General features: G+C 45.2%; 1 pseudogene; it reads right to left on the reverse strand.

Moving 5' to 3' along the window:
* Positions 1 to 3,211: 3,211 nt before the first annotated feature.
* On the reverse strand, positions 3,212 to 22,830 carry LOC115687710 (uncharacterized; annotated as a pseudogene).
* Positions 22,831 to 23,564: the final 734 nt, after the last annotated feature.

Consider the following 23,564-nt stretch of genomic DNA (forward strand, 5'->3'; position numbering starts at 1 on the left):
TCAAAACCTGTTTTTTTTCTTTTGCTCGAAGGAATGCCATGGGCAACAGCGGAAGCATCGGCGCCAATGGCTGCCGGAGGCACTTTTGCCGGCGCAGCTGGAGGTCACCTCCAACAGGTACATCGTCGCAGTCTGCTTCGACGTATATGCCTCGGTACTCGAACCCTAACCCCCTTCGTAGTACTACCAGTACCCTGGCTACTACTAGGATTGATAGTCAAATCTTCACCTACCAACGAGCACGTGCATCTCACCAAAATGGCACGTGAAATGCATGAAAGTGGCACACACATTCTCTCTGGTTGACAAAACTTGGCTGGCCGGTGAGTTTGGGGTCTTATTTGATACTAGTTAACCACTTTAGAGTTTTATTTGAAGTAAGATAAAATTAAGCTAGGTCCCTTTTGAAAAAAACGACCACACTTCAAAACCTTGATTGAAATTTTCCCTTATTATTATTATTCATCAAATCATCTGCGTCTCATGCATGGATTGTCTCATGCCACTTTATTAATATTGCGGTCCGTGATTTGCAATTGGATGGAAGCTAAACGGCCTACTAATGCTACAACTTGGAAAATATGAATTTGGCATATACCAAATGCAAGGAATAAGTTAATTAAGGCCAAATTACACCATCTAAATACTAGATTAATTACTCGCTAAAAACCCCATGTTATCAACAAGGCGAAAATTAATTTCATCCTTTAGAAAGAATAACTTCTATATATTAATTACACGTTTGATATATTATAGGTAAGAAGCCAATCACATTATCCACGCAATATGTCTGTCAACCAATTTTGCATTTGAATTGAAATCTCTCACTTTTCGACACTTGAAATATATTTTGATTCATGGGTTTAGATTCAATTTAAAATGAAAACACACCAAATTCCTTTCTTTCTTTTTTTACCAAACCAAACCAATCTCTCTCTCTCTCTCTCTCTCTCTCTCTCTCTCTCTCTCTCTCTCTCTCTCTCTCTCTCTCTCTCTCTCTATATATATATATATATATTAATTTAGCTTGATTTGGATAGAATGTAGTGATTGATTTGAATTTTGTTTCATGAATTAACCAAAAAAAAATCCTATGTGTTTCTATTCATTGATACCCAAATGATATTAGCCCGGCCAGAAGAGTCCTTCAGTCCCTCCAAGCCAATTTTCAATTTTAACTATGTTATTCAAACAACCTATTTGATAAACCCTAACTCCCCTCTACAGTTCCGCCAAAATTTCCCCAACTTCCAAATGAATTTGGACAGGTGAGTGATTCGACAGTTCTTGTGTCTTTGTAGTCTTTCTTGCATAAACAAGTTTCCCGATTCCAGCTTGTCGAGGTGCATTAGAGTGACTCGATGTTTTACAATTCTTGCATTAGAGTGACTCAACGTTTTCCAATTATTGCAATGTGGTTTTGTTGGGTATATGATGATTTATAGAGTATGTGGGGTTTGAATTTGTGCATGACAAAATGGAACTGAAGATATGAGATAATGTGAATTGTATGGTTCTTTTAGCAATAGAAGGCTACCTTTTGAAATGGAAAGCCTTTGGAGTGGTTCTTTTGGTGCCGTTTTGGTGCGTCTTTAGAAAAGAATTCACGTTCAATGTTCGTGCAATGGAGATAATGAGTACATTTCCAAAGAGATGTTTTTTGAGTTAGGTGTGGGAGATTGAGGTTAGTTGGTGACAAAGATGACATCATTAAGCTTAATTCTTAGGGGGTCGTTGAGAAAGAAAGCTAAGTCTAAAGAGTTATGAAGAGAACTCAATAGAGAGAGATTTACATGCATGTTTTTGATGTATTTGTCACAGACTGGTTCATTTAGTGTTTCCTTAGCCATGTGGCCTTAGAAATTTCTTCCTCGGTCTTGTTCAGGAAGTGGAAAATTAGAGAGAATGTGAAGGTTTTTAATTTGGGATGGATCGAAGCCGACACTTAATAGAGGAATCGATAGCGAGAGAGAAACGGTGGGCTTGAGAGTAGAGAGAGACTGAAACCCTAGCGAAAGCGGCAGAGAAAGAAGATAATCTAGCCTCACCTATTATAAAAGCCCTAAAGGACAATTTTCATTCTTTATAGAGAAATGCGCGCGCTTTCGCATTGGTTAGAGGTACAATACTTTCAATATAAAGCCTTCATGGGCTCTCAGGTACCCTGTCCATATAATTCAAGGCCATCATCAAGATTGTACCCATTTTCTAGTATGATCTTTCTGGACATTACTGCCCGCTTGATCATTTCGTTCGAACAAGGACGTGGACCATAGACGCTAGTTCAAAATAGTTCAAACATTTGAAAATTTGAAGAATGGTCGTATCATGGTAGACTTTGAAAGGGATCGTTGAACGAAAATGGCTATACTGTCGTAGACTTTGAAGTCGTCCTCCTTGCTGGGAAAGGACTCTATTTATTCTAGAAGTCCTTCGATTACAATCGTTGATCTCCAACCCAATATAACGGTGGAGATTGATGACAAGCCTCTAAAATACATGTATGTTTCTCATTTTACCCTTGAAGAATACTCTAGAATGCCCTTGTTTACATTTTCCATATTGCCATCAAGAAGGTTCTAGTGTACTCAAGAAAGGTCCTTGGAAGTTTTCATGCTGTCATCTTGGATAATTCCTCGCGATATTTTGTCTTGAAAACCTCTAGAAGGTTACACATTGGTGTTAGTCCTATATAAGCTATAATATCAATGAAAATGGTTCTAGCTATACAGACGCTTGTGCGTGCAACTATAGAATGAACCGTCATAGCCACATAATTCTTGCTAAAGCCCTCTTGCTAGATCATGTCCTTAAAGTTTATATAGAATAATTCTTGTGTCGCTTAGATCATGTGAGCTCACTTCATCTTAATCATTAAATATTAAAAAACTCCACATGGAATTTGCACGATTCCAAATAGAGTGAGCTCATGTGTATTGAACACATGCAAGATTTGCTCTTGTATTAAGGGTTAAAACAAATGAAACTCATGTATCAAATGACATCCACGATCTCAATGAGTAAGATTTCTCGCTATAATCACTGGCACGCTGAAATTCAAACTCTTGTTGGATTCAGAAGAATACTGGAACTACATAAGAAACAACGAAATTTTGGCAGGAGCAACAAGAAACCACCTTATTATTCCCTAAGCTTATTAAAACTTTTCTTAATTGATTTCTTGACCAACCAACCTCAAAGTATTTGACAATTATCTCCTGCACACAATGCCATTCCCACTAGTAGCACCCCCTGTGCAGTCCAGAGTACCATATGTAGAAAAAGACTCTCCTTTTTGTATTCAATGAATATTTTTTTTGTACATTTACAATGCTCAATCTTGTTATATATATATAGGACATATGACAACCCTAATTAGGAGATATACAATAGGAAGGATTCTATACTAGGAAGAAATCTATATAATAAAAATGTCTAACAAATAGGCTAAAATAGCTCACGACCACACTCCCCCTCAAGTAGGTGCAAAGATGTCTTTGATACCCAACTTGATAAGTGAGCAATGAAATTCTCTACTTGACAGAGCCTTTGTCAATATATCAGCTAACTGGTCTTCAGACTTGACAAATGGTAACTGGATCACTTTTGCCTCCAAATTCTCTTTGATGAAATGTCTGTCAATCTCCACATGTTTGGTTCTATCATGCTGAACTGGATTATGAGCAATGTTTATGGCTGCTTTATTATCACAAAACAATTTGATTTCCAAACCTGGTGTATACCCGAGCTCAGTTAGCAGCTTCCGAAGCCATGGAAGTTCGCATAACCCCTTTGCTACATCTCTGAATTCAGCTTCTGCACTAGACCGAGCTACAACCTTTTGTTTCTTACTTCTCCATGTAACAAGGTTGCCTCCCACAAATGTAAGATACCCTGATGTAGACCTCTTGTCTGTCACACTTCCAGCCCAATATGCATCTGTGTAACCTTCTATTTCAAGGTGGCCATTCTTTGCAAATAGCAACCCCATTCCTGGGGTTGACTTCAAATATCGAATGATGCGCCACACAGCACTCATATGATCCTCACTAGGTGCATGCATGAACTGACTCACCACACTTATTGCATGAGCAATATTAGGACGTGTATGTGATAAGTAAATCAATCGACCTATTAACCTTTGGTATTTCTCTTTATTAGTAGGCGTTTGATCAGGGTACTCTCCAAGCTTACAGTTTTGTACCATAGGAGTGTCTGCAGGCTTGCAATCTAGCATGCCAACTTTGGTCAAAAGATCAAGAACATATTTCCGCTGAGACAAGTAAATCCCTTCCTTCGACCTAGCAACCTCGATTCCCAGGCCTGACCTCCCAAGTTCTTCATCTCAAACTCCCTAGATAATAATTCCTGCAGTCTCATAATCTCTGCACTATCATTGCCTGTAATAATCATGTCGTCTACATATATGATAAGAGCTGTCATTCTTCCTTGAGCACCTTTTAAGAACAAAGTATGATCTGAGTTACTTTGGAAGTATCCATACCCTTTCATAGCTGAGCTAAAGCGACCAAACCATGCACGAGGGGACTGCTTCAACCCATACAATGATCTTTCCAGCTTACAAACTGTAACATCCTGAATTTTGACCCGCTATCGGAACCAGTAAAGCGTATATTAATTCTCGTGTGATTTTAGTGAGTCTCGCCCGGACTTGATCAATCACGGGATACTAACCAAATGGGAAAGGCTAAATAGGAACAGGTACGTGGACCGAGAAAGACGATCGCGATTGGACACTGATTTCGAGAAACGTTGAGGGAATATCTTGAGCCAATATGGGCCGATCTTAGGAAGATAATGGATTTGATATAGTTAGTAACGTACGATTGGATCGCGGGTGATTCCGCACGACCGAAAGTACGCCTGACAAACAAATCCCAAATTATATCCGAACGATCGCGACCCCCGGTACTAGTGATAATCTCTCACCTTCTCTCGAGATTTGAGACTATCGAGACTCGGACAGTCTTAGGTCGATACGCGTAACACCTAAATGGCCACCCGTTAGTGAGAGATCCTAAGATTTCAAAACGAGCTATTTTGATCGCGATATTGAGCCGAACTCCGATATCAAAATTTCAAGGGTAATTATGACTATTTTGTAGGACGGACGTCATTTTATAGTGGCCAAGTAAGTTTGGGACAAGACCGGCTGAAAATAGGAATTTCGACAAAAATTGGGAAAATTACGGTTTTGCCCCCGTGGGCACCGGGGCGGGATTCGGAGGCCGTTTGAGGTTATTTTTCGCGGCCAAGGTCATTTTGGAGTGGCCACGTACATTTAGAGTGATTTTGGACAAAAACGGGAATTTCGTCAAAAATTGGAAAAATAATATTATTTTATTCCCGGGACTTCGCAGGCGATTTTCGAAGGCGTAGAAAGTGAATTTCGCGAATCCGACACCGTATTAAGTCTCCCATGAACATATAGGACCGGTATGGACAAAAATTGAAATTTCGGTCCGGGATCGGAAAATTACGAAAATGCCCCTAGGCCATTTTAATTTATTCCGAAATTTGGATAAATTTTGGGGACTAACTAAGGTTAAGTGGACCAAACCAGACCTGGTCAGCCTTGGTTAGGGGCATTTGACCATCTCACCCTTGCATTATTGGAGAGGAGTGAACCTAAGCCATTGGATTCAAGGGCAAATTGTCCAAACCCTTGGATTGTTGACACTTGGATTCCACTCACCCAAGTTTGACCACTTTTGACTTGTTTCTTCTCTCTCCTCAGTCCCTCTCAGCTCACGTTCTCTCTCCCCAGCCAGCCTTCACGATCGTCCCTCTTCACACCGCTCCTCCGTCATTACACTCCGCTCCGCCGCCACTGTTCACGCCAGAGCAGCGCCTACGGAGCCGGCTGCGACCTCGGCGCCGTGCCAAGACCCCGGCACCTTTGGCCTCCGTCGACCAGCCCCACCCTCTGGACCGTCCGCCCCACAGCAGCTGTTCCAGGCGAGAGAGAGAGAGAGAGAAACGCCGCCGGTCTTCACCTCGCCGGCACCGCGCCGCCGTCCACCGCCGTGCGCCGCCTCGTCGACCACCTCACCCTCACCGTCTCTCTCTCCACCATCCTCGGCCCGTACGCCCAGCCAGCCTCCCCGTCTCGGTTGGAGTGATGGCCGTGAATCACACCGGCGCCGCCGTGACCGCCGGCTTGCCACCGGAGCGCCGCCGTCGATTCTCACCGCGTGTCGGTAATCGACCGCCCGCTCCCGTCGCCTCGAGTCGATTTTAGGCGAGTATAAACCCCTAAACCCTTAATTAGTTTATTTGTGCATTTTAGAGGGTAATTAGGGGGTTAATTAAGCCTAATCATGGTCTAGATATGCCTAATGTTGTGTGGGGTGATTAGGGGACCTAATTAGTGCCTAATGAGATGATTTAATGGTGGATTAAGGCCCAAAACAGCCCTTGTTCTGGTACTGTTCACAAAGCACCGAAAATGTGCATATTTGTCTAAGTTTTGCACAAATTGAATTCAATGATTCAAGGCTTGGAATTAAATAATTAAGGTGTTAATTAGGCTCATTTGAGGCTTAATTAGGTGTATTTGGTGGTTGGATGTTTAGGGTAAGTGATTAGGCCCTAATGAGATGGTTTAAAGGTGGTTTAGTACCTAAATGTGAATTATTCCTGGTACTGTTCATGGGGCTCCGAAATTGTGTAAAATTGTCTAAGTATGGCACTAATTAAGTTCAAGTACTAATGACTTGGAAGTGGACATTTTGGGGATTATTTAGGCTTATTTGAAGCTTAAGTAAGTGTATTTGGTTGTTGGGTGATTGGGGTTAAGATTAGAGCCTAATGAGGGTGTTTAATTGTGGTTTAGTGGGCAAAATGTGTCCTCCCCTGGTACTGTTCATTGAGTACCGAATTTGTGCAATTTATCCAAGTTGAATACTTAGTTGAGTCATTGGTTGATGACAAGGAATTAGGCATTTTTAGAGGTTACTTAAGACTTATATAAATCCTATCTTGTGACCCCGTACCAATGAGAATGAGGACTAAGTTTGATTTACCCAAGGCGGGCCTTAGGTGCATTACATTGAATTGTAATAAAGGTGCGAATCAATGTCGAGTGGATTGGGTGAGAACGGAAGTAAATTGATTGTCTTGAGGATGAGTTGAATGCGTCTAAGTCGAGAATGAGTATGCTTGGTATATTAGTGTGGGCGATTAACCTTGAGTGCCTTGGCTTGTATTCATCTCTCGTGACGTTGATTGATCAGTATTGGACGCATTGATGTACATGTTTGAAGTGATTGAAATTGTGGCCTTCGGGTCGGGCCTTCGGGTCGAGATAAATAGTGGCCTTCGGGTCGGGCCTTCGGGTCGAGATAAATTGTGGCCTTCGGGTCGGGCCTTCGGGTCGGGAGAAATTGCGGCCTTCGGGTCGGGCCTTCGGGTCGGGAGAAATTGTGGCCTTCGGGTCGGGCCTTCGGGTCGGGAGAAATTGTGGCCTTCGGGTCGGGCCTTCGGGTCGAGATAAATTGTGGCCTTCGGGTCGTGGCCTTCGGGTCGATTTAAGTGAATATGTTTAATATTGATATCAAAAGTCTAACCTGCAGGGCAGAGTAGTGAATTGGGCTGTGGGCCCGGGTGAGCTTATATTGATTGTTATACTGGTTTATTTATCTGTTTATGTGTTTTATTTACCCTCTGGAGGTGCACATTAGCCTAGTTTAGGATTAGTGGTTTTTACTTGCTGAGTTTTCTCACGGTTGTGGTAAAACCGACTTTTCAGATCTCCCGCCATGAACTTCGACGACGCACCGTTACGCTTTGGGATTCCCCACCATATAGAGCGTACGGCGCCAGTGCACCCCGTGGGGCGGGAGAAGTACTATAGACACTATGCTTTAGTATGGGTAGACGTAGGCTTAGCTCACTTTGAGACTCACGAGTATCTAGCCCGGTGTTTCGGGATCGTTTTGGAGTAGAGTTCGGTCCCATCAGTCCGCCGACGTTCCGTTTGTGGGAGAGGGTCCGCTAGATATTCAATGTCCAGACGGTGATATAGTAGATGTCGATATGGAGGGCAATCCCGATTACGAGGTTGAGTACGAGATTGTGGAAGAAGAGGAAGAGCACGAGGAGCTTGGTGGATTAGCTTTTGAGCCGGAGATAGTCGATCCGGCTCCGGAGCGGTGGACGCGAAGCCCCCGAGCCTATGGACGTAGACGAGTACGAAGAACAAGACCCCGAGCCGGAGATAGAGTTGGAGGCCATGAGTTTCGAGGAGGATCAAGAGCGACTCGAGAGTTCTTTGAGTCGTCGGGTTCTGATCCTGACTGGGTACCGTAGGTTAGATATCAGCATAGGAGTGAGGGTCGACACTTTTTGACCGTACCCCTCCGGTAGTTAGTTTGACACCCCTAGGTCACCGATCCCTTTTTGTTCGTGGCCTTTTGATGTACCTTTTTGTTTATAGACGGATAATGTATATGGGGGTTTAATCAATCGTAATTTTTTTTTCTTGCCACTCGTGGTTGCTTTTAAATTGTCTGGGTGTATATGTATATTTATTACATATACGTCGTTTCTGCATGTGGCGTGTTTTCTCTGATTTGGGTTTTCGGGTCGGTGCCGTAACCTGGGAGCGTCGCGCTACTATTTCGACCTATAAGCGGGATGCTCATGCTTCGTGGGGTACGGGGCGTGACATCCCCGTTCGAAGTGGTATCAGAGCAAGGACAGCTCGGTCCATTCTGGTCAAGCCCTGGAGTGATAAGGAGGAGTGACCATGGGTAGCCATAGGGTGACCTAGTGTGCTAAGTGTACCTCCAGATTGTTTGTGTTTGAATGTTGTGGTGGTTATTTGAACCAGTATTATGCAGGTGCGGCAGGATCCAAGGTAAATGTGCGAATTCTTGGGTGAAAATTATGTGCCGTTATGCTAGCTGCATGCTGAGTGTTTCATTGTTTTTGTATTGATACCTGCCTAGGACTTAGACCGGATTGTTTGGTTTAGGTCTCTAATTCCTGGACGGAATTATATTAGGTAGTTGAGCACTCAGATTTGGAAGGATGAGCAGCGAAGGAGGAAGTGTGAGAAGAGTCCCAAGGAGGGGCACAGGAAGAGGAACTAGAGGTGGAGGTCGTGCTCGAGTGAGAGCTGTAGAAGACCTCGAGACGGGTGTTAGAGCGGCAGGAAACCCTGGAGTCAATGCTGGAGCTGCAGTAGACCCCAGAATGGAACAAGTGATTGAAACCCTAAGAGAAATAGGGAATGTCATGGGTAGACAGGCCCAAGATAGAGCAACAGTCATTGCTGAGGCTGCAGCAGCCGCTGCCATCAATGGGAATCAAGCCCAAGCCCGGCAAGCTCAGGCTCAACCAATGGTAGCAGCTAGACCAATACACCAGTTGGTGGAACAGTTTCTTAAGCTGAAACCGCCCAAGTTCACGGGCAGAGGTGACCCAGAAACCGCCCCACGTTGGGTGGAGGAGTTAGAGAAAGCATTCGACTTGTTAGGATGTACTGAGACAGAAAAGATTTCGTTGGCGACTTACCAGCTGCAAGATAATGCGCACGACTGGTGGAAGGCAGTTAAGGATAGAGTATTTCCGGAAAATATGGAACAGACCTGGGCAATTTTTGTCGAGCATTTCTATGGACAGTTTTTCTCAGAGAGTGCCCAGGAGAAGAAGATGGCGGAGTTCATGAGACTTCGTCGGGGGTCGATGTGATAGTTCGGTGCGACGAGTTCACAAGACGTCCCGGATTCGCCCCAAGGATGGTTGAGAATCCATTTGGATAAAGCTCGAAGATTCGGGATGGTGAAGTCGGATCTTCGTACCCGGATGCTTTTTGCGAATATCAAAGATTACAGAGAATTGTATGAGCGAGCCCAAACGATGGAGCGAGATCAGATGGAAAGGACAGCAGCATCGGGTTCAAGGTTTAATCAGAATCGGGACAATCGTCGCTTTGGCAAGAAGCCGATGGCTAACAGTAGACGGTTTGTTCCACTTCCGAGAAGGAATATAGGGAAACCCAGCCAGACGCCAAATAAATTCGGGGCTTGTTTTCGTTGCGGGAGTTTGGGACACCAGATAAAGGATTGTCCCCAACAACGACCTTTAGGACCCCCAGGACAACATCAGCAGCCCAGAGTAGGAAATCATGCCAGAAATCCCCCACCGGCTATTCAAGGCAGACCACCTGCACAAGGACGGGTATACGCAATGACGCGTAAGGATGCGGAGGACGCGCCAGGCGTGGTCACAGGTACCATCTCTCTCTGTGATCATGCTGCCTATGCGTTATTTGATCCCGGGGCAACCCATTCGTTTATTTCAGAACAGTTTGTTAGATTGGTTGGTCTGGAGCCTATATTACTTGCAAGCATGTTATGTGTGACGACCCCATTGCATGATAGGGTGTTAGTATCATTGGGGTGCTTGGACTGTAAAATCGTGATTGAGAATGTAGAGGAAAGGATTGATTTGGCTGTGTTAGCCATGTATGATTTCGATGTGATCATCGGTATGGATTGGCTAACGAAACAGAAAGCCGTTATGGATTGCGGCAATAGGACGGTCCAATTTAATCCGATTGGACATCCTAGGTTTGAATTTCGGGGAAACCGAGGAGGAACCTCAATCCCTTGGATCTCCTCAGTAGAGGCAACTGAGATGCTCGAAGAAGGTTGTGAGGGATATTTGGTTAATGTTAAGGATCCGACCTTAGCGGAATCCAAGTTGGAAGAAATCCCTATTGTGTGCAATTTCCCCGAGGTTTTCCCTCAGGAATTGCCAGGCTTACCGCCAGAACGGGAAGTGGAGTTCGTAATAGAATTGGCCCCAGGTACTGAACCGATTTCTAAGGCCCCATATCGGATGTCCCTATCGGAGTTAAAGGAGTTGAAAGTCCAAATGCAGGAACTGCTGGATAAAGGGTTCATTCGTCCTAGTGCGTCTCCATGGGGAGCGCCAGTCCTATTTGTAAGGAAAAAGGACGGGACGTTGAGATTATGTATAGACTATCGGCAGTTGAATCAGGTGACTATAAAGAATAAGTATCCACTGCCCAGAATTGACGACTTGTTCGATCAATTGCAAGGAGCGTCAGTGTTCTCCAAGATTGATCTACGGACCGGGTATCATCAGTTAAGAATTCGGAAGGAGGATATACCCAAGACTGCATTTAGGACGAGGTATGGGCATTACGAGTTTACAGTCATGCCATTCGGTTTGACGAATGCCCCTGCAGCTTTCATGGATCTGATGAACAGAGTTTTTAAGGAATTCCTGGACCAGTTCGTCATTGTGTTCATCGACGATATTCTAGTATACTCGAAGAGTCCAGAAAAACATGAAGTGCATTTGACTGAAGTATTACGGACGTTGAGGGAGCACGCACTTTATGCGAAGTTCAGCAAATGCGAGTTCTGGCTTAGCAAGGTAGCATTCCTTGGACATTTTGTATCGGGAGAAGGAATATCCGTGGATCCAACTAAGATTGAAGCAGTACTTAAGTGGCCCAGACCGACATCAGTGACGGAAATCAGGAGTTTCTTGGGATTGGCCGGTTATTATCGACGTTTCGTGGAAGGATTCTCGTCGCTAGCCATGCCATTAACGCGATTACTGAAAAAGGATGTTAAGTTTGAGTGGGATGACAAGTGCGAACGAAGCTTTCAGGAACTTAAGCACAGACTGACAACAGCTCCAGTCTTAACTATTCCATCTGGACCTGGTGGATTTGAGGTCTACAGTGATGCTTCACTCAGAGGACTCGGTTGTGTACTAATGCAGCATGGAAAAGTAGTTGCATATGCGTCACGTCAGTTGAGACCACACGAGTCGAACTATCCGACGCATGACCTAGAGTTGGCTGCCATTGTTTTTGCACTTAAAATCTGGAGGCATTATTTATGTGGGGAAAAGTTCCAGATTTATACGGATCATCAGAGCCTCAAGTATCTGTTTTCGCAAAAAGAGCTAAATATGAGGCAGCGTAGATGGATGGAACTTCTGAAAGATTATGATTGCGACATCATGTACCACCCTGGGAAGGCGAATCGAGTGGCGGATGCGCTAAGTCGCAAATCAAGTATGGCGCATATGATGATCAAGGAGTGGACGTTATTAGAAAAGCTTCGAGACTCAGAATTTAAATTTGAATTAGGCCATGTGTCAAATCTGCTGGCTACTTTGAGAATCGAGCCGGAGATCCAGGCCAAGATTAAGGCGCTGCAGTCCACGGATCAGGAAATTCAGAAAATCGTGGAAATGGATGCCGCTACAAGGAAGCCAGATTTCCAAGTATTAGAGGATGGAATCCTGAAATTTAGAGGGCGATGGTGTGTACCTGATGATACTGAGCTTAAGGAAGAGATACTAAGAGAAGCTCATCGCAGCAATTATAGTATCCACCCTGGCAGTACGAAAATGTACCAGAATCTACGCCAATATTATTGGTGGAATGGAATGAAGACGGATGTGGCCAGGTATGTAGCTAAGTGTTTGACATGTCAGCAGGTAAAGGCGCAACACTGTAAACCTGGAGGACTGCTGCGACCGTTGGAAATTCCCGAGTGGAAATGGGAACACATCACCATGGACTTTGTAACCGGATTGCCGAGGAGCCAAAGAGGGCATGATTCCATTTGGGTGATTGTGGATCGACTTACGAAGTCGGCACATTTCTTAGGCGTACGAAAGGATTTTTTGGAAAGGTATGCGTAAGCTCGTATGTGAGACGGATCGTTAGATCGCATGGAGTGCCGGTAACAATTACATCGGATCGTGACCCGAGGTTTACGGCGAATTTTTGGAAAAGTCTCAGACGGCCTTGGGAACAAAAGTGCGGTTCGATCGACTTACCATCCACGGCGACGGTCAATCGAAAGGACGATTCAGACCCTCGAGGATATGTTAAGAGCTTGTGTATTGGACTTCCTAGGTAAATGGGAAGAACACCTGCATTTGGTAGAGTTTGCGTATAATAACAGCTATCAGCAGAGTATCCAGATGGCCCCATTTGAAGCCTTATACAGCAGAGCATGTAGGACTCCTGTGTGCTGGGATGAAGTAGGTGAACGGAGTATTACTGGCCCCGAGTTGATCCAGCAGACAGTGGAAGTCGTCAAGATTATCCGAGAAAGGCTGAAGACAGCCCAAAGTCGCCAGAAGAGCTATGCCGATCGGAGACGACGACATTTGGAATTCCAAGTTGGAGACCATGTATTCCTCAAGGTGTCACCTATGAAAGGGTTATCCCGATTTGGCAAGAAAGGGAAGCTGAGTCCGAGGTTTGTCGGACCGTTCGAGATCTTAGAAAAGATTGGCGATATGGCGTATAGGCTTGCCCTGCCACCTAACTTGTCCCAGGTACACAATGTCTTCCACGTGTCGATGTTGAGAAAGTATGAACCAGACCCGACACACGTTCTAAGATATGAAGAAATAGACGTGGACGACAGGGTGTCGTACGTGGAGAGACCAGTCAGAATTGAAGATCGGAAGGATCGAGTACTACGGAATAAGACGATTTCAATGGTCAAGGTAGTCTGGGAACACCATGGGATGGAAGGCACTACATGGGAAAGCGAGGAGGCCATGCGACGTCAACACCCCCAGTTGTTCGAGGAACAAGTTTAGAGTACAAATTTCGGGGACGAAATTTTTGTAAGGGGGGAAGAGTTGTAACATCCTGAATTTTGACCCGCTATCGGAACCAGTAAAGCGTATATTAATTCTCGTGTGATTTTAGTGAGTCTCGCCCGGACTTGATCAATCACGGGATACTAACCAAATGGGAAAGGCTAAATAGGAACAGGTACGTGGACCGAGAAAGACGATCGCGATTGGACACTGATTTCGAGAAACGTTGAGGGAATATCTTGAGCCAATATGGGCCGATCTTAGGAAGATAATGGATTTGATATAGTTAGTAACGTACGATTGGATCGCGGGTGATTCCGCACGACCGAAAGTACGCCTGACAAACAAATCCCAAATTATATCCGAACGATCGCGACCCCCGGTACTAGTGATAATCTCTCACCTTCTCTCGAGATTTGAGACTATCGAGACTCGGACAGTCTTAGGTCGATACGCGTAACACCTAAATGGCCACCCGTTAGTGAGAGATCCTAAGATTTCAAAACGAGCTATTTTGATCGCGATATTGAGCCGAACTCCGATATCAAAATTTCAAGGGTAATTATGACTATTTTGTAGGACGGACGTCATTTTATAGTGGCCAAGTAAGTTTGGGACAAGACCGGCTGAAAATAGGAATTTCGACAAAAATTGGGAAAATTACGGTTTTGCCCCCGTGGGCACCGGGGCGGGATTCGGAGGCCGTTTGAGGTTATTTTTCACGGCCAAGGTCATTTTGGAGTGGCCACGTACATTTAGAGTGATTTTGGACAAAAACGGGAATTTCGTCAAAAATTGGAAAAATAATATTATTTTATTCCCGGGACTTCGCAGGCGATTTTCGAAGGCGTAGAAAGTGAATTTCGCGAATCCGACACCGTATTAAGTCTCCCATGAACATATAGGACCGGTATGGACAAAAATTGAAATTTCGGTCCGGGATCGGAAAATTACGAAAATGCCCCTAGGCCATTTTAATTTATTCCGAAATTTGGATAAATTTTGGGGACTAACTAAGGTTAAGTGGACCAAACCAGACCTGGTCAGCCTTGGTTAGGGGCATTTGACCATCTCACCCTTGCATTATTGGAGAGGAGTGAACCTAAGCCATTGGATTCAAGGGCAAATTGTCCAAACCCTTGGATTGTTGACACTTGGATTCCACTCACCCAAGTTTGACCACTTTTGACTTGTTTCTTCTCTCTCCTCAGTCCCTCTCAGCTCACGTTCTCTCTCCCCCAGCCAGCCTTCACGATCGTCCTCTTCACACCGCTCCTCCGTCATTCTGCTCCGCCGGCCACTGTTCACGCAGGAACAGCCGCGCCGCCGGAGCTGCTGACCTCAGGCCGCCGCGCAGCACCCCCTGGCACCGCCCCAGCCTCCGTCGACCAGCCCCACCCTCTGGACCGTCCGCCCCACAGCAGCTGTTCCAGGCGAGAGAGAGAGAGAGAGAAACGCCGCCGGTCTTCACCTCGCCGGCACCGCGCCGCCGTCCACCGCCGTGCGCCGCCCTCGTCGACCACCTCACCCTCACCGTCTCTCTCTCCACCATCCTCAGCCCGTACGCCCAGCAGCTCCCCTGTTCCGGTTGGAAGTATGGCCGTGAATCACACCGGCGCCGCCGTGACCGCCGGCTTGCCACCGGAGCGCCGCCGTCGATTCTCACCGCGTGTCGGTAATCGACCGCCCGCTCCCGTCGCCTCGAGTCGATTTTAGGCGAGTATAAACCCCTAAACCCTTAATTAGTTTATTTGTGCATTTTAGAGGGTAATTAGGGGGTTAATTAAGCCTAATCATGGTCTAGATATGCCTAATGTTGTGTGGGGTGATTAGGGGACCTAATTAGTGCCTAATGAGATGATTTAATGGTGGATTAAGGCCCAAAACAGCCCTTGTTCTGGTACTGTTCACAAAGCACCGAAAATGTGCATATTTGTCTAAGTTTTGCACAAATTGAATTCAATGATTCAAGGCTTGGAATTAAATAATTAAGGTGTTAATTAGGCTCATTTGAGGCTTAATTAGGTGTATTTGGTGGTTGGATGTTTAGGGTAAGTGATTAGGCCCTAATGAGATGGTTTAAAGGTGGTTTAGTACCTAAATGTGAATTATTCCTGGTACTGTTCATGGGGCTCCGAAATTGTGTAAAATTGTCTAAGTGTGGCACTAATTAAGTTCAAGTACTAATGACTTGGAAGTGGACATTTTGGGGATTATTTAGGCTTATTTGAAGCTTAAGTAAGTGTATTTGGTTGTTGGGTGATTGGGGTTAAGATTAGAGCCTAATGAGGGTGTTTAATTGTGGTTTAGTGGGCAAAATGTGTCCTCCCCTGGTACTGTTCATTGAGTACCGAATTTGTGCAATTTATCCAAGTTGAATACTTAGTTGAGTCATTGGTTGATGACAAGGAATTAGGCATTTTTAGAGGTTACTTAGGACTTATATAAATCCTATCTTGTGACCCCGTACCAATGAGAATGAGAACTAAGTTTGATTTACCCAAGGCGGGCCTTAGGTGCATTACATTGAATTGTAATAAAGGTGCGAATCAATGTCGAGTGGATTGGGTGAGAACGGAAGTAAATTGATTGTCTTGAGGATGAGTTGAATGCGTCTAAGTCGAGAATGAGTATGCTTGGTATATTAGTGTGGGCGATTAACCTTGAGTGCCTTGGCTTGTATTCATCTCTCGTGACGTTGATTGATCAGTATTGGACGCATTGATGTACATGTTTGAAGTGATTGAAATTGTGGCCTTCGGGTCGGGCCTTCGGGTCGAGATAAATAGTGGCCTTCGGGTCGGGCCTTCGGGTCGAGATAAATTGTGGCCTTCGGGTCGGGCCTTCGGGTCGGGAGAAATTGCGGCCTTCGGGTCGGGCCTTCGGGTCGGGAGAAATTGTGGCCTTCGGGTCGGGCCTTCGGGTCGGGAGAAATTGTGGCCTTCGGGTCGGGCCTTCGGGTCGAGATAAATTGTGGCTTTCGGGTCGTGGCCTTCGGGTCGATTTAAGTGAATATGTTTAATATTGATATCAAAAGTCTAACCTGCAGGGCAGAGTAGTGAATTGGGCTGTGGGCCCGGGTGAGCTTATATTGATTGTTATACTGGTTTATTTATCTGTTTATGTGTTTTATTTACCCTCTGGAGGTGCACATTAGCCTAGTTTAGGATTAGTGGTTTTTACTTGCTGAGTTTTCTCACGGTTGTGGTAAAACCGACTTTTCGGATCTCCCGCCATGAACTTCGACGACGCACCGTTACGCTTTGGGATTCCCCACCATATAGAGCGTACGGCGCGACTGCACCCCGTGGGGAACGGGGAGAAGTACTATAGACACTATGCTTTAGTATGGGTAGACGTAGGCTTAGCTCACTTTGAGACTCACGAGTATCTAGCCTGGTGTTTCCGGGATCGTTTTGGAGTAGAGTTCGGTCCCATCAGGTCCGCCGACGTTCCGTTTGTGGGAGAAGGTCTGCTAGATATTCAATGTCCAGACGGTGATATAGTAGATGTCGATATGGAGGGCAATCCTGATTCTGAGGTTGAGTACGAGATTGTGGAAGAAGAGGAAGAGCACGAGGAGCTTGGTGGATTAGCTTTTGAGCCGGAGATAGTCGATCCCGGCTCCAGAGCAGGTGGACGCAGAAGCCCCGAGCCTATGGATGTAGACGAGTACGAAGAACAAGACCCTGAGCCAGAGATAGAGTTGGAGGCCATGAGTTCTGAGGAGGATCAAGAGCGACTCGAGAGTTCTTCGGAGTCGTCGGGTTCTGATCCTAACTGGGTACCGTAGGTTAGATATCAGCATAGGAGTGAGGGTCGACACTTTTTGACCGTACCCCTCCGGTAGTTAGTTTGACACCCCTAGGTCACCGATCCCTTTTTGTTCGTGGCCTTTTGATGTACCTTTTTGTTTATAGACGGATAATGTATATGGGGGTTTAATCAATCGTAATTTTTTTTTTCTTGCCACTCGTGGTTGCTTTTAAATTGTCTGGGTGTATATGTATATTTATTACATATACGTCGTTTCTGCATGTGGCGTGTTTTCTCTGATTTGGGTTTTCGGGTCGGTGCCGTAACCTGGGAGCATCGCGCTACTATTTCGACCTATAAGCGGGATGCTCATGCTTCGTGGGGTACGGGGCGTGACATCCCCATGTTCGGCTTATCTGCGCATCTGTATCAAGGTGGAAGCTCCATATAGATCTCCTCCTCTAAATCTCCATGAAGAAATGAATTTTTCACATCAAATTGATGCAAAGGCCAGTCCAAGTTTTCAGCCAGAGATAACAACACTCTTATAGTGTCTAACTTTGCAACTAGAGAGAATGTTTCCTGATAATCCACCCCATAAGTCTGTGTATACCCTTTAGCTACCAGTTGCGCCTTATACCTCTCAATAGTGTTGTCTGCCTTATGTTTGACTGTGAACACCCACCTACATCCAACCGGCTTTTTATCCTTTGGTAGTTCCACAAGTTTCCAAGTTCGATTTTTCTCCAATGCCTCCATTTCTGCCTCCATCGCTTGAAGCCATTTCGGATCCTTCATGGCTTCTTCAACCCTGTTTGGAACTTGAACTGAGGAAATCGTAAACACAAAGGCTTGTAGTGGTGTGGACAGCCTCTTGGCAGACACATAGTCTGCAATAGGGTATCGAGACCGGCGATCCTCTACATCTAGAGAATATCGATTCCGTGGTTTACCCCTATTATGCCTATCGGGTAGCTTATAACCAGTAAGCACATCAGTATCTTCAAAAGAATCAAGTACAGTAGAAGTACTTACCTCAGGTACATTCTTAGGAGCTTGGAGTGGTACTGAAGAGGGCGAAGAGGGCGAAGACAAGGAGGGCTGTTGCAGCTGTGCATCTGTTGACACCTGTTCGGACCCATGCGGCAGTAGCTCAAAATCTTCAGCCTCAGCAGCCTTAGAATCACGTGGCCCAGCCTCAGAATCACGTGACCGTGCGCACCCATCCGTCACTCCTGTAATTCCTACCTCCCACCAATGTCTAGTTTTACAACTAGTCTCCCCCTGAACAGGACACTGGGGGGAAGGAAAATAGGACTCCGTCTCGATAAATGTTACATCCATGGTGACATACGTGCGCTTCCCGGCAAGATCATAACACTGATACCCTTTCTGAGAAGGGCCATAACCAAGAAACACACATTTGACTGCACAAGGGTCAAGTTTGGTCCGCTGATTTTTGTGAAGATGGACATAAGCGACACACCCAAACACCTTAGGAGGCAATGTAAGAACCGAAGGAAGAGACACATGGGCAGCAAGTGCTTGCATTGGCGTGCGATAGCTCAGAATGCGGGAAGGCATGCGATTCAACAAATAAGCAACTGTGACTACGGCAGAATCCCAAAAACAATGGGGAACATGGCTACCCTCCAAGAGTGTTCGAGTGGTTTCAAGAAGATGGCGATTCTTGCACTCAGCAACACAATTCTGCTGAGGAGTCTGAGGGCAAGAAGTTTCATGTATCAAACCATGTTCTTGAAAATAAGCTGCAAGAGGTTTACTTAAGTATTCGCCACCATTATCAGACCTGAGAACTTGAAGTTTGGCCCCAAACTGAGTCTAAATCATACGATGGAAAGTCCGAAAGATAGCTTCAGCCTCATTCTTATGTTTCATCAAATATAGCCAAGTCATACGTGTGCAATCATCAACAAAGATGATAAACCATTGAAACCCAGACACAGTAGTAATAGGAGACGCACCCCATACATCAGAATGAATTAAGGAAAAAGGAGTAGAACTTATATTCAAACTGGGAGGAAAACAAGTGCGATGGCTCTTTGCCAAAATACATGTATCACACTGAAAACTAGAGTTCGATAGACCATGAAATAACTTGGGAAACAAATGCTGTAAATACCCAAAGGATGGGTGACCTAACCGACGGTGCCATAACCAAGGTTCCTTCTCTTGAGCTAACTGTCCACGAGAATGATAGGTCCGTCCAGAAGTAATTTCATCCACAAAATACAGCCCCTCCCTCTTAGTACCACGCCCAATAATCTCCTTCGTGAGAATGTCCTGAAACAGGCAAAAATCAGGGTACATAAGCACAACACAGTTCAACTCACTAGTAAGCTGTCCAACTGATAACAGACGATTAGACAATGAAGGAACAAGCAAGGTATGAGATAGAGAGAGAGAAGGCGTAACATACACACACCCAGCAGCCGTCACAGGAAAGCTATGTCCATTAGCATTGTAAATATGATCTCGACGCGGTGTAGTAGATGTAAGAAAGTCACCAGATTCCGGAGTCATATGATCTGTAGTGCCAGAATCAATTATTCACCCATGATGACCATCACCATGTCCATTAGCAAAGACAAACCCACAATTACCTTCAAGAGATTCGGCATTAGCAAATTCAGGCTCCATGGGAATTAATGACAAGCTGCTAGTCACTAAGGAGGCTTGCCCTCCATTCCGCCCCTTTTGGGAGCCTGGTTTCTTCTTCTTGGTCTGAAAATCATCCCACCAGTCCGGATAACCATGCAGTTTAAAACAAGATGCTGCTGTATGTTTAGGATTCCCACAGTGAGAGCATCCCTCGGATTGAATTGGCATACCAGGTTTAGGGCGAGGTCCCCGGGCAAAAAGCACTAACTGATCACCCTTGCCCCGTTGTGACACCATGGCGGAACCAGAGGTGACCTCGACAGGAGTGGAGAGCATGACAGATTGGCGCATATCGTCTCGCCTAACTCAGGCATAAGCTTGCTCAATAGTGGGAAATGGATCCATCTTCATAACATCAGCACGAACATTATCCAGGCGGTCATCGAGACCATCCAAAAAAGTATAAACTCGATCTTCATGGACAATGGCATTGTACCTCAGAATATCGGCCGGACATTGCATAGGATTAGGACGGCGGAAATCAATCTCATGCCAGAGCCCTTGAAGATCATTGTAATATTTCTCGATGGGTCCACCGCCTTGCTTCAATCGAGAAACCTGCCTCTTAACATCATAGATTTGCGAGGTGTCAGATCCATCAAAAAAGGTCGTTGCCACAGCATCCCATACGGCTATGGTAGTAGGAAACCGAATAAAGTTTGGTATAAGGCTGGGTCTATAGAATTGATAAGCCAACTTTTCACCGTAGAATCATCGATCTTCCATTGTCTAAAAAATGGATCAGTAGGAGGGGGCTTAGGAGAATCACCATTCAAATAGCCCAGTTTGTCTTTGGCCGAGACATACATCTCAACAACCTGGGACCATACGCCATAATTTTTGCCATCAAGCTTGACAGCAATCGGTGCAACAGGAGATTCAACACGCGATGGCACGGCCTGCTGGGTCAAAAGTTGCTTCATCGCAGCGGTCAGGTCTGCCAGAATGGCAGTAGCAGAGGCACTAGCATCCGCTTGGTCAGTTGCAACAATCGGTTGTTCGTCGGCCATGAGATCAGCTTCGCAAACTGAATTGCGATGAAGAAGATCGAGTAAGACGCACGTCGGACGGCGCAATAGAGAAAGAAAGTGGGACCGCCATAGTCAATGATTGACGTACAGTACCCCAAGAATCAAACCCTAGGGCTCTGATACCATGTAGAAAAAGACTCTCCTTTTTGTATTTAATGAATATTTTTTTTGTACATTTACAATGCTCAATTCTGTTATATATATAGGACATATGACAACCCTAATTATGAGATATACAATAGGAAGGATTCTATACTAGGAAGAAATCTATATAATAAAAATGCCTAACAAATAGGGTAAAATAGGTCACGACCACACCATACTCCATCACCATTGAATCCTGCATTTGATTAAGATGCATGATTGGGGAGAAGATGCAAGCTGCGCAATCGATCGAGAGGAGCGATGAAGTCCTGTACTTGTCCTCTCCACCCACGACCGGCATCGCGATCCCTCTGGCACGGTTAGTTCATTCCCATTGTAAGAGAATCTTAGATGATCCATCTCAGAGTCCCATTTGGCAGCTCCCATTTGGCAGCTCGGGTGGCCTCGATAGAGAAGCTCTCAGAGCCTGAGAGAACTCCAAGGGCTTGGATCCACGTGTAGTCTCGGGCCGGCCGAGAGGCCGGAGGCCAATGAAACGGGCATTGATCTGAATGTTCTGATCGGAGACTAAGCTGAAATGCTCATCGCTCTTGTCGTGGAAGTAGAAGACGATGCCGTCTCCACCGATGAACCTGGGGTCCAAGCATGCTGCACCAGGAGCATTGCAGTTTGGTTTCTTGTCTGCAACAATTAACGCAAAAAGCATAGTAAAGTTACCAAATAGAAGTAAATGATCTTGGCGAGTGCTAAAGGAAACTTTCAATGCAATGGACTCAAGATGCATCAGTCACTTATTTCCGCGCTTCTTTTCACATACATTTGAAACTAGTGCACAAATCTAAAACATCATTAGAGTAACGAAACACTGAGCAAAACCATCAGACCAACAAATGTGCATCAATCAATTGCTGAAAAGAGACAACATGTGAAGTGACGGAGGATCGAGAGAGGTCTAGGAAAGCGACATTACTCTTGCACACCGGCGTGCAGATCGGGGAATTGCAGTTGACGTAGCAGACCTTGGGCTTAGAATTGCTGGGTGAAGTGGAGGGACATTCATCAGGACAAGTCATCTTCTTGAGGAAGCATGGGCTGCCTCTGTCAACGCATGAAATGGTGGCTCCATGGACTAGTGCCAAACCACACACGATCAGCAACACGGTGACAAGAAAGCCATGACTTCTGGACAACCTCATCTCTCTTCACCTTGACCAAGGAAAGAGGAAGAAGCTTCGGCCGGAACTCGACTCCGCCTTGCCTGTACTATGTTCTGCTCCGCGCCTTTTATAGAATTTCGGCCAGTCACGAGTGGAACCGTTTTGGATCTGTCTTGCCTAAACTTTGCAGAATCCAAGCTCGTGATAGTCTTAAAGATATCACTTGATTTGGAATTCAGGAACATGGGCTGCGTCGGTGTGCTTGAATGCACTGGGGGACAGTGGTGCTATTCAAAATCTGGGTCAATGCCTAGGGGCTTGCATGTTGCTTCATTTCTCCCGCTATTACAAAATTCTGGTGCCAGACCATGTGCCTTCACAGTGGAAGAGAAACCGTGCGGAGCGGCGGTCACGTGCCTCAGGTCTGTTCCGGCCAAGCAGCGACCGGACGAAACACTACATCGAGGTCGGGCCATGGCCGAGAGAAACGCACACCTTACGGTCTACTCAACACCGCTGACGTCGCCTTTTTAGGCTTACGCAAGATGCGTTCTAGGGGGCGCACGGTTTCTATCTTCCGTTTGTATCTCGTATATCACATTCGATTGAAGTTAAAGCGTTACTGAATCCACACTCCTTTTTATTTTAAAATTACGAGTAGTGAAGAGTTGAGAAGACCGTGATAAGTCATTTTCCTAGCTGTATTTGACTTTCACAAGGTGTATCACACGTGCGATCAAAATTCAGATCAAGCCTTCCACAATCAAAAAAGAAATTATAGAATAATGGTCCACTTGACGCATTACCATATTATTCTTCCTGTGATTTCCAATTGGACGGAAGCTAAGCGGCCTACTAATGCTAAAACTTTGGAAAATATGAGTTTGGTATATACAGAGGCGAGGAATAAGTGAATCTAGGTCAAATTCCATCATCCAAACACTAGATTAATCACTAGCTTAAAAATCCCCGTGTTATCGACAAATCAAAAATTCAATTAATTGCATAGTTCAGAGAGAGATGTTTTATCTATTGATTACACGAACGACTTAGCATAAGTAACAGACAAATCATATTATCCTTGCGATATGTCTCCCAACCAATTTTAAGTTTGAATTTGGAATCATTCGCTTTTCATTGTCTTACTTTTCCACGAGTCATTGTCATGCGGTATAACCAATACTCTAATTATCTT

Source organism: Syzygium oleosum, unplaced genomic scaffold (genome assembly GCF_021117445.2).
Source record: "Syzygium oleosum isolate NSW1041296 unplaced genomic scaffold, Sole_v2.1 Sole_v2.13, whole genome shotgun sequence".
In the NCBI taxonomy this organism is placed as follows: Eukaryota; Viridiplantae; Streptophyta; class Magnoliopsida; order Myrtales; family Myrtaceae; genus Syzygium; species Syzygium oleosum.